This window comes from Marmota marmota, unplaced genomic scaffold (genome assembly GCF_001458135.2).
Source record: "Marmota marmota marmota unplaced genomic scaffold, marMar, whole genome shotgun sequence".
Taxonomy (NCBI): Eukaryota; Metazoa; Chordata; class Mammalia; order Rodentia; family Sciuridae; genus Marmota; species Marmota marmota.
This window is the reverse complement of record NW_026000241.1, coordinates 18821889-18835036: the sequence shown is the minus strand read 5'-3', so window position 1 is coordinate 18835036 and position 13148 is coordinate 18821889.

Sequence of the window (13148 nt, the reverse complement as noted above, 5' to 3'; positions counted from 1 at the left end):
AGTTTTGCTTAGGGACCCTGCACAGACCTTCTCTTCAAATGATTGATTAATTTCTACTTCAGCAGATTGTGGTTTGTAATCCACTCTCTCCTAAGTTTGCTATTTACATTGAACTCAGGCCCATGATGCAAAGGAAGAATCTCAGAACTGGGAAATGGGAGAACTGGTTCCAGCCTCAACTGAGAGCTTGATTGAACCATATGGTAGTGAGGAGGCAATTCAATTTCTCAAAGGATCAGTACTTTTATTTGTAATATGGGGTGGTGGTGGTGGTAAGAAAAGGATTGGATTAGACCCATCAATCTATTAACGGATGGAGACTTCAAAAAAGGCAATATCCATTTGAAGAAGCAAGAAAGCGCTCCTCACTTCAGTTCCCATATATATATTTTTCAATTAATTGATTCTGGGGTAACATCTAGGAGGCAGAAACTCTTTTTAAACCTTTTAACTTAGAAATGTCTCAGAGCTTTTAAGCTAATTCTCATCTCAGCCTATAGGCTCTTGAGAAGTCTTAGAATCCCTTGCTTTAAGAAGTGATAGTAGATCCTGATATTGCCTCTAAATAATAAGCATATAGGATTAAAAACACATTAGTCTCCTGGCACTGTGCCCTCTAGACTGAGTTCCACAGGAGGCTTTGTCACACAGGTCAGTAAGAGAAAGCCCACAGGCTTATCTTCAGGACCCAAGCAGAGTCTGGATGGATTTGGTTTCCAAGGCAGTCCCTCCCTATGGATCTTGCTGAAGTTCTCCCCTTCCACTCTGTGCGTTGAGACCACTTGAAATCTTGTCTCTTCACCAGCTCTTGTTTCTCTCTCCTGCAGATCAGGGGCTCTGTGTTGATGAGCCCAGAGTGGCCAATGAGATTCACTGGAATAGCAAGGACATCAAATCACTGTACTTTTCATGGCTCTTCCACTTCAGTACTTCCCGCACAGGTCTTGGCGGGTGAGGTGCAATCCCACATGGAGGGCTGGCAAAGTGCTGGCAATGGATACATGTACTGTAAATTCCAGTTTTCCTTCCTTTCCCACATCTAATATTTTCCTGTCATAGGAAGCATTTGGATAGCTGTGGGAGGGACAAATTGGTTTCTCTAATCAAGGTTATAGCTTGCTCTTGTCAGAGGCATGAAGATTATCATGAACCCTTTCCTAGGGAAAGGAAGAGAACCACAGCCCACAGATTCCAGAAAGTATGAGAGCATTAAGCTTGCAGTTGTGGCAATACCACACCACATGTATTGATGCCTTTGTAAGCCAGTCACTGTGGACAGGGAGACTCACCTGGAAGAGTGCAGAATCTTGTTTGGAATTCAAGCATAGAAACAATTTTAGGGTGGCGTGACATAAATGTTGACAATTGGGCACATACGTTGCTGTTGACTTGCTCAGTTGAGAAATTAATTTCTCAGAGGCCAGTTAGCTTAGTGAAGAAAAGAGCCTCTGAGGATTAGAAAAACAAAGCATGTAGGCTATTTATTTTGAAGATAAAGTAGAAAGCAGGAATATTTCTTTTTACAATTTTGTTTTTATATTTTTTAATATTATATAACTAGCTTATATGCATTCAAAAATTTGGAGACATTCATGATTTAGGATTCCTATTTCCTCACTTACTAGCTTTGTAGTCTGGGAAAAGTGTCTTTTATAAAAATTTAATTGACGCATAATATTTGTACATATTTATGGGATACAGTACAGGAATTTGATGCATACATAATGTATAGTGAACATATCAAGGTAATTAGCATTTTCTTCTTCTCAAGAATTTATCATTTCTATATGTTGGGTAACTTTGGCCTTTTAGATATTTTGAAATATACCATAAATTGTAATAGACTATAGTCACCCTACTGTGCTATAGCACATCAGAACAAATTCCTCCCATGTCTTTGTGCCCTTCTTCTAACTTCTATCTTCTCGCTCCCTCTTGCTAGTCTCTAGAAACCACTATTCCACTCTCTTCTTGATGGAATTGAAAAACTTTCTCGGAACTTCATATTTTCTGTGAAGATTTATTGAGATAATGCACATAATACTATTTGCTTCTTGTCTGGCATTTGCTCAATGTCAGTTCTCATTATTGTTATTATTATCGTTGTTGCTTGAAAACTAGAGCAGCTTGGCAAAGGGAATTGATATTTTGGACCTCAGTCAGATCAATCAAGTTGGGCTATACAGTGGGGTGTGAGTGATGGGAACCAGAATAGAGAGCTATTCCAGTATTCCAGAAAGTCAGGAAACCATAAGCTGGCCTGGTCACAGAGGAACCATCAACTTCTGAAGCAGAACTCAGAGCCTCAGACCACAGGCTGGCAAGGTGCCCTGGCCTGAAGCTCTGAATGCAAAGAAGGCAGAGAGAGGAAAGCCCTTGGAATTACACTTCAGATGAGGAAATCCCCAGAGAGAAGAAAATAGGGAAAATGAGTGTTGTTGTACAACCTTGGCTTTTGAAAAAAAACCAAAACAACAACAACAAAAATCTATAGCTTGCTGGACAAGGAAGAGATCTCAATCTGAGGACCACAGGGTCAGAGAGAGTGGCCCTGTCTGGGCTAAGCAAGGACTCAGCTGCCAGGCCAGATTGGGAATCAGAAGTGCCAGATGCGGCAGATGGCTGTGCCAGCAGGCTGCCTGTGTTCCTCCCAGGCTGTGAACATGGTGGGAGTCAGCCTTGATGCTTCCTTACATAGCCACATCGAACTGAATGTAGGAAAATGGGCATAAGGGAAGAAATCCCTTAAAAAAGCATTTTAAAAAAGAAGATGTTAGTGTTGGAAATGAAGATTGCAAGATCTGTGCGTAAAAACACCTTTGCTGAAGTACAAGTGACAGGATTTAATGATGAGACACTCCTAAGAGAGAATCATCTGTATTTATTTTGTACCTTTCAAAGATGGGTCCATGGGAGCCTCTGGCAAGAAAAGAACCCCTGTTTATGAACAGATTCCTCATAGGAAGGTGCACGTGTGTGTGCACGCGTGCGCGTGCGAGTGTGCGAGCATGCGCGCACATGAGTGTGTATGTGGAGCCTCCCTTAATAGTGCACAGTGTCTGGGCATGGAAATAAAGCATGGAGAAACAGAGCGGGGTTGCCACCCATCGCTTCCTATCTTTCTATGAGGCCCAACTGGTATTGCTATGATCTCCTGCTGTTTGGCAGAGAGCTCCCGGGACAGGCTTTGAGGATAATAGTGATGACCAAGCAGCCACATTTACTGACCAGGTGCTACTTGTCAGGTACTAGGTACTTTATATTTATTATCTCCAACCCTGACAGTGTCCTTGTGAATTTCCCCCATCTTATAACCGCTGTCTTGGTCTGGGGACTTATGAAGGAACTAAGAGGTTAGGTGACTTATTCAAGCTCACAAAGGTTGCAAATAAGCGTTCTGTTCCCTAAAACGGCTGCAACCCCATCCCAAGCAAAAACAAATGGACAGTTGAACCCTGCCTCCAACAACATCCCTGTGGTTCACACTCAAATCTGTGTCAGCACTAGAGTGTGATAGGAGCAGGATGAGAGCCCTTCTAAAATGGGCTAGAGGTGTGCAATGTCAGGAAGTGACCTGGGCTACAGGTGAACCGGTAGTGTCCATGGAATTAAGAGGACATTGTTAGCCGTGTGCAGTGGCGCATGCCTGTTATTCCAGTGGCTCAGGAGGCTGAGGCAGGAGGATTGCGAGTTCAAAGCCAATGTCAACAAAGGGCAGGCGCTAAGCAACTCAGTGAGACCCTGTCTCTAAATAAAATACAAAACAAAACAAAATGGGGGGCTGGGGATGTGGCTGAGTGGTTGAGTGCTCCTGAGTTCAATCCCTGATACTTCCTCCACCCCCAAATAAAAAGAGGATATTATTACCATACAGAGTTACAGCAGGCTAATGGTGGGAAGGTGTGTGTTTATGTGGGTGTGTGCGCGCACGCATGTGTGAAGGTCAAAGGTAATGTAGAAGGCTGAATCACTGTTGGTGATTATTCAACTCTGTCACTCTGCCTAGAGGCCCAGAGGTAGGATTCAGATATCTGCTGCCAGCCATCTTCCAGATCCAGCTCCTTAAATCCATTTTAAATCTGCAAAACAAAAACAAAAACAAAAACAAAAACACATATGAGAATAAGCTGTTCATCTGAACCAACCAAACCCTGCAAAAATGTATATTCTTGTTTTTACAGTATGAAATTTACTTATCAGTGACTTTATGTGTTTTTTAAAACTCAACACTCTGTTGACTTTCTTCTTCTACTTCTTTCCCCTCATCTTTCCCACTCCTGTACCCAATTTTTGTCAGTTTTCTCTTTTTTTTCTTCCATGAAATTTATAGGATATTCATTTATACCTTTCAATATAATTATCTTGCTTCTTGTTGACATACTAGATTTACAGGATATGTTTTGACCCTAGCCTACAAAACTGACAAAAATCAGCCTTTATGTTACCTTTGACTTTTGCCTTCCCTGTCTTCTGATTTTTGTCAGTGATATTATTTTTACAACACCATGTGTATAACATGCACCTTCTACTTGCTAAATGTAATGGTCATAGCTTTTCTTTGTAGTCTTCGATGTAGTGGATCAATGCATACCACTGGTCTTTTTGCAACAGTTTCTTTTCTCATCACTTGGCTAGTGGAAGTTTGACATCTAGTTTTTTTCAAGAAAGGTTCATGGGAATTCATTCCTTGAGTTCTTGCACATTTGAAATATGTGCATATGTTGCTTCTATCTTTAAATAAAAGTAAAACAGGATATAAAATTCCTGAGTCACATTTTCTCTGAGGACTTTACTAGCATTTTCCCAAGATCCTCTTTCACTTAGTGTTAAGATAAAGTTTGCAGCATAGTAATTTTTCTTAACTTTAAGATGAATAGATGTTTCACCTAGCTGCTCCAAGGACTGATTATTATCTAAGATATGTCTTGGCGTTAGCCATTCTATAACAGTTTTCTCCATGAATATAGTGGGCCTTTTCCATCTATAGACTCATTCTTCTTTTTTGATGAAAACATTTCTAATACTAAATCTTTATTATTTTTGTTTCCAGTTGTGTGCTTCTCTCCTTCAGAGTAAATATGGAAATTGTGCATATGTTGGATTGTCATTGTCTGCTTTCCTTACCATTGTTTTTCTTTAACCCTAAAAATTTTGTTTATTTTGGTCATTTTTGTCACCTTGTCCTTCTGTCTTGTTCTGCTTTCAATACTTTTGGGGTATACATCCAGAAAGTGAATTGCTGGATCTTAAGATAATTCCATTTTTTATTTTTTTGAGGACTGCTCTTCCATAGCAGCTGCACATTTTACACTGCCACTGACATTGTGCAAGAGTTCCAATTTCTTCACATCTTTGCCAACACTTGTTATTTTCTGTTTTTTTTTAAATTATCATAGCCATTCTAATGACTGAGAAATGTTTATGGTTTTGATGTACAGTCCTTTAATAATTAGTGATATTTAGCATGTGTCATGTGCCTGTTACCCATTTATATGTGGTCTTTGCAGGAATTCTATTCAAGTGCTTTACCCATTTTTAATTGTTATTATTTTGTTGTAGAATTGTAGGAGTTACTCATGTTTTTTGAATATTTATGCATTTTAGATATATGATTTAGAATTATGTGTTTCTAGTCCATGGATTGCCTTTTTACTCTGCAGACCGTGTACTTTGATGCACAGAAGTTTCACAGAAGTTTCTAATTTTGATGTAGTCCAATTCAATTATTTTTTTTTCTCTTGTTACCTGTGCTTGTGGAGTCATACACAAGAAATGATCCCCAATTCCAATTCCATGAAACTTTCCCCCATGTTTTCTCTACGTTGAGGATTTTTTTTGGTGGGGGGTACTGGGTATTAAACTCAGGGACACTCTATCACTGAACCACATCCCCAGACCTATTTTGTATTTTATTTAGAGACAGGGTCTCAGCGAATTGTTAGCACCTAGCTTTGGCTGAGGCTGGCTTTGAAATTGCAATCTTCCTACCTCACTCAGCCTCCTGAGTTACTGGGATTACAGGCATGTGCTACTGCACCCGGCTACATTGAGGATTTTTAAGAAAAGTTTTACATGCTGGCTGATATTAATAAATTTTTCTTACTGTTTTTCAATGTTTTAAATATTTTTATAGTATATGTTCTTATTTACTATTTGCTTTATTCTTTCTGTTGCCATTGTATTTAATATGGTGTTTTATATACACATATATTGCTTTCTTTTTGTTAGATCATCTTTGAATGAAGCCAGTTCTTTAAGAATCTACATTTCCTATTAGGTTTGGTTAAGAAGGGCTTTATGATGCAAGGTTACATGTACCTAAGAGTGAAGGAGTTATTTTAGTTTTTAGTTATTTCCAGACATATCTCCAGACAAAATAAATTGTCAGTGCACTGTTATTTGTAATTGAGACACTGTCCTCTATTTATATCAGCAATAGACTGCTTCCTGCAAATTCGGTTTGTTTCCTCACTGAGTCCCCTTCCCCTGCAACAATCCCCCTGACAGCTGGCTGATCCTCCACGTTGCACCAAATGAGAGTGTGCCATCTTGTTTGGACAATTCTGCTCTGATACATGTACCTGCTGAAGTCTCTGTGGACTCCTTCACTGGATTTTGTAGCCTTTTCTCTTTTGTCACATTTCAGTTTCAAAGTCTTTTCTAGTTTGTTGAGGGTGGAATTTGGCTTTCTGTGTCCCATAATCCTTGATGGTAGGGTGATTTCCTAGAGAAAAATGAGACAGGACCTTACAATGGGAGGTCCAGGTGACCTCAGTTTTCTATCTCTTTTTCTTTTGGAGCCGTTTGACAACCTCTCAGTTGCCTACAATCCAGAACAGAGCACCAAGAAAGCAGGAACTCATGGAAGTTATAGAGCAGAGAGCTTATGTAGTGGTCTCTGACTACCACTTACTAGCTGTGTGTCCCTGGGGGGGGGAATTTAATTCTTCTGTGCCTGAGTTTTCATCAGTAGTAAAATGGCAGTAATAGTAATAGGCAAGGTTTTATTGAGTGACCACCTAATGACAAGGGATGTTCTAAGAGTGTTACACATACTAACTCATCTAGCTTCCATCTGTCTATATCATGCTCATTTTACAGGTGAGGAAACAAAGGCAAACAGTTGTTAAATAAATAGCAGAGCTAGTATTCAAACGTAGGCCATCTATTGCCAGAGCCTGGTTTGTCTACTACAGCATAGTTCAGTACCTTGTGGAGCTCTTGAGAGGATTAAAACAATAACATACCTCAAGCACTAAGCTCAGTGCACATGATAAATATGAAATTGCTCTTTTTCCTCCCTGACTTTCCTCTTCCTATTTCTCATCCTTCTTCTTCCTGTATCTATACCTATTAGTGATGAGATAGAAGAGGATGATGATTTGATGTTATTTTACTTGACAAATTGAAAATGTTCAAATAACTCCAAACATGTGAAAACATTTCTTTTTCTTTTTAATAAAAAGTTCAAAATGCTGACATGTTTTTTATTTTGAAAATAAATTATAAAATGAACTTTGTCTTTCGGTTGGGTTTTTAAAAGTCTTAAGGAGCTTAGAGAAGAGTGGAAAGAGAAGACTCTGTCAGTGATGACATTTGGAAGCACCCACTAACACTCTCTGAGGGCCTGGAGTTCTGATCCCTTTCATCCAGTTTGTGAGTGAAAGAAGCAAGATGAAAAGTGGTCCTGATGGTCCTCTAGAATAGTAAATGTTTTCTGCTTCCACAGTGGTCTGCATCACTGGGTTCCAAATATCAGAAGTGTGTTGTAAATTAGGAATTCAGTGGCCACCCTTTGTGTTTTCTCCACGTGTTTGCTTCTCTTTCCCTCAGCAAATTTCTTCTTAGGGAAGATAGCACAAGTTGGAGAGTGGACTTGTTGGTTTGCTTTTATGTAAACATAGCTTTCAACACTAAAAGAGAGGAAAGAAGAGAAAGACAGGTGGAGAGAGCAAGAGATGGAGACCCTCTAGTCTCTGAATCCTAATTCCGTACTTCCCTGCTGGAGAATTTGATTAATTTAGCTTTGGTCGGGTGTCCACATGGGTACCATCAAAAATGGCCAGGTGGTGGATGACATACCTGCTGAGGATGAAAAACCTCTGAGAAGGGCAAGTAGGACACAGGAGAAAATGATTGGTGGAGAGAATGCCTGGTACTGCTTGGCCACTAAATTTCCATGTCAGGTCCCAGTTCTGGTTTCTGGGAGCCTATTGTGGCAATGCATTCTGCACTCAAGATACTCAGACTGGGGAGACCAGCGTCTACAGTCCCCCTTTCAGTTTGCAAGCCAGGCTGCAAGTCTGCCCTTCTGTAGCCCTGGATCCCCAGCATTGAGCTCCATGGCTGCCAGCCCAATGTGGACCATGTCCTTGGCTGCTGGCTCCTCCTGTTGGGTGCTGTGTCTCCTCAAAATGGGCTTGTCTAGCCTGTTAGTTTTGTTCTATCTCTGCCAACTGATTTCTTCTCTGAATGCCTTTCATTGGCAGCAGGGGACCCTCTATCACATTTCAGCCAAAGTCACATTAAAAAAAAAAAAACCTGTTCTAGAAGCAGAGGAAGGGCAGTTGCCCTCTGTGCTGCTTATATCCATCCCTTTCCAAATCATCCCAATCTATTTTTAAAAAGGGAACCACACAATCTCAGGGGACATTTCATCCCTAAGAAGTTCTCCAAGGAAAGTTCAAAGATGGGCTGTTGTTTAGAGATCAATGAAAACGAGATGGAATTTAAATATTAAGAAGAAAGCTCTAGCCTTCAGGTAAAGCTGACATTTGCATAATAATGAGAATGACTAGCCAGATGGAATTGAGGATCTGACTGGAATCTCAAATCCTGGAGAAGGAAGATTCATTTACCTGAAATGGCAATGGGAAATATGCTAATCAGGGTTTTTTTTTTTTTCTGCTGTCCATCACATTCAACAGATTCCAAGACAAAGAAATAGAGAGAGTTCACAAATAGGAGGTGATACAACTTGACATTAAATTTAATTTGGTTTGTTTTCCCACCAGCTCCTGACAGATGTGCACTTGTGGAGGACTTCAAAGGGGGCAGGGGAGGATGGTCCCTTCTGTCAGAGCTGACTGGCACCGTCACCACCAGTGCCGTCATTGTTATTATTGTTCTTATGTTAGAAGCAACAGGAGGGAGGGAAAGGAAACTCCGAGTATGGCCTGAGTCATTATTGCAATATCATGGGGATATCTTTAAAGAAAAGTATAAAGAGAAGAAAATAAGGGCTACAAATAAATACTTTTGTGTCTTGATGATTAAAAATAGGGAAGAGTTAGCCTATGAGTAATAGAATCAGTAATTTAGAAGATACCTTTCCTGAGTTCCCTGAAAGAGATAAGCCTATGTTAGCCAAACTTAGATTGGAGCCTGAATCCTCTCATACGGAGGCAACAGAAACTGTTCTGCAGGAAGATGGAGGAAAGCTGTGGTGGGTAAAATTTCAAGATGCCTCCTATGATCTCCTCCCACTAGTGTCAAGCCTTCCTTTGAGTTGTGGCAGAACACAGTTATTCCCATGTTACATTATGTGGCAAAGAGGAAGGGGTTTTGCAGATGTAATTAAGGTCCCTGTCAACTGACTTTGAGTTGACCATAAGGGCAATTACTGTGGGTGGGCCTGACTTAAATGGGTGAGGTTTTAGGACTTAGGTCAGAGACTCCAAGGGCAGAGATATGCTCTTGCTGTTGCTTACATTGAACAAGGAAGCTGCTGAGTTCTACAGCCACAAGCAAATGACTTTTGTCAATAACTCAAGAATGCTTGGGAACAGATTCTTCCCTTGCTGAGCTCTTAAATGAGACCACAGGCCAGGCAACATCTAGATTTCAGCCTTGTGAGGCCCTGATCAGAGAACATGGCTAAATCATGCTTAGATTCTTGGTCATGGAAACTGTAAGATAATAGATGGATGTTATTTAAAGCCACTGGTGTCTGGGGTAAATTCGTTATGTTGAAAAAGTGAATAAGAGTGAATCTACATGCATTAGATTCTACTGGGAGGAGCAGGGCAATGCGGACCCTAGTGCTGGTCTTACATGCACATTTCTGGTTGGATGCTATTATAGCTGGTTGGATGCTATTATAGGTTCTTATCTATTTAGGAATGCCTCCATAGGGTTGGATGGCTAGTATGGCCTAATATCTGATCCCAAAATTACCACCGAGTTAGCTGAGGTTCTTTTTCTTTTCAATGGAACTACAGAGACAATGTGACTCACCCAAGACCAGACTTAAGGCAAAAGGTTGCATCCATCCTGTTACCCTAAAGCACTCTGCCTGTTGGGACTCAATTTTTAAAAAATATTTTTAATTTGTTCTTTTTAGTTATACATGACAGTAGAATGCATTTTAACATATCACACATACATGAAATACAACTTCCCAGTCTTGTGGTTGTACGTCATGTGGAGTTACACTGGTTATGTATTCATATAAGAACAAGGAAAGTTATGCCCAAATCATTCTTCTAACTTTCCCATTCCAATTCCTTCTGGCTTCCATTCATCCATCACCCCCCACCAGCTCATGGTGAGTTAGCATCCGCATATCAGAATGAACATTAGGCATTTGGTTTTTTGGGATTGGCTTATTTCACTTAGCATGACAGTCTCCAGTACCATTCACTAACTGGCAAATGCCATAATTTCATTCTTCTTTATGGTTGAGTAATATTCCACTGTGTATGTATACCACATTTTCTTTATCCATTCTTCTGTTAAAGGGCACCTATGTTGGTTCCATAGCTTAGTCATGGTGAATTGAGCTGCTGTAAGCATTGATGTGGTCATGTCAGTATAGTATGCTGATTTTAAGTCCTTTGGGTATATGATGAGAAGTGGGATAACTGGTTCAAATGGTGGTTCCATTCCAAGTTTTCTGAGGAATCTCCCTACTGCTTCCCAATGTGGTTGCACCAATTTGCTGTCCCACCCATGATATAGCAACACAAATTTATTTCAATTCAATTGAAATGGCCAGGTGGTGGTTGACATACCTGCTGAGGATGAAAAACCTCTGAGAAGGGCAACTAGGACAGAGGAGAAAATGATTGGTGGAGAGAATGCCTGGCACCACTTGGCCACTAAATTTCCATGTCAGATCCCAGTTCTGGTTCCTGGGAGCCTATTGTGACATTTGTTGACCATTTACTATCTATAGGCTTCTGTTGGGGTGGGAGCAAGAAGTAGGGATATTATTAATGATGATTGAGTGGAGCACAGTGTCCAAGTCAAGGGCATATTGTTGGTCCTTCATGTATTTCCAAGTTTGTGTGATAAATAGCCATCTTCTCTAGTAGCATTACAGAGGGTAGTCTGTCAGGTGTTGCAAGAGGTAAAAAAAAAAAAAAGGTTATAGCACTACCATTTTCTGTTTGCATGACCTTAGGAAAATTACCTATTTGAGTTTCATCTGAAAAATAAGATTAATTATAATGATAAACATAACAATAACATTGGTAACCTGCTTTTGAGATTTAACAAACAAAAACCCATGCGAGACTAGCATATACTAAAGTTTTAATAAGAATATTGTATATACATTTTTATAAACAATTTTTTAGTTGTAGATGGACACCTTTATTTATTTATTTATTTTTAAAATAAATTATTTTATATAGTGCTGAGGATCAACTCCAGTGCCTCACAGGTGCCAGGCAGGTGCTCTGCCATTGAGCTACAATCCCAGCCCAGAATCTTATATGTTATATAGTGATGTTACTATTATATATTCTATGTTACTACTATAATCATTTACTATATATCTTACTATTGTAATATTGTTTATAAGAAAAATGAATTAGGGAAGATTTCCTGTAGAAAACAACTTTTATTTTTTAATTTTTTCATTGGCACATTATAGGTGTACATAATGATGGGATTTGTTGTTACATATGTGTACACGCCCACGATATACCAACATAATTCGGCCAATACCATTCCCTACTTCTTCGCCTTTCCCTCCTCCCCCCTCCCCTCCCCCACTTTCTCCTCCTCTACTGATCTCCCTTTTGATTTTCATGGGACACCCCACCCACTAATTTCTTTTCTTTTTTCCTCTCTAGCTTCCACATAGGAGAGAAAACATATGACCCTTGGCACTTTGAGTTTGGTTTATTTCACTTAATATAATGGCCTCAAGTGCCATCCTTTTTTCGTGCAAATGACATAATTTCCATTTGTCCTTATGGCTGAATAAAACACCATTATGTATATACTAGAAAACATTAGAAAACAACTTTTAAATTAACCCTAAAACTGTCTGATGGGCAAAGACATGGGAAAATATCAATCAGAAGTAGTATCAAGAGCCAGGGTTATGGCTGGTAGAGCACTTGCCTAGCATGCGTGAGGCACTGGGTTCTATCCCTGGCACCATATAAAAATAATAAAATAAAATAAAATAAATATTATTCCCTATAAGTATTTTTCCCTACTGTAATCATTTACTATATATGTTACTATTGTAATATTGTTTATAAGAAAAATGAATTAGGGAAGATTTCCTGTAGAAAAACAACTTTTATTTTTTTAATATGTATTATATGTATTACATCCATCTACAACTTAAAAAAAGTATTTAAAAAAAAGACTGTAGTATCAATGACTGAAGACCCAGAGGTGGACAGAGGATGATGGGTTGGGAAGACAATGGCTTCCTGCAGTCAGTCCTTCTATCACATTTCCCTTCTCTCACTCTGAGGAACTCAACAGTCTGCTTCTTTCCTATTAGAGCTTGACAGACCTTCCTAGATTTTAGTGTGGCAAGACTTGGGCTGAGCAAAAAGTGGCTTGAGGGTAGAAATGGAAGGAGGAAGATTAAGGAGGAGTTCTTGGATCCTCATATGTGGTGGATTGTGTGTGGGATGAAGGGCACATCGATGATGGCAAAGTAGAGCAGTGCTTCCTGCATCTCCTGCATCCCAGAATTGTTTATAACTGTGTATTCCCCAGAGAGGACTCTACTTATGTACCCTTTCTCCACCATCAACAAAACTCTGGGGTCAATTTGGAGAGTGGGTATTGAAATTGCATGAGAATGTTGTATGTGGCACAGTGTTTGGCTTCCTCATTAGCATAAACACATTCTTGAGTGGATGGAAAAAAATGGAGCCTCCCTTTCCCCTGGAGCC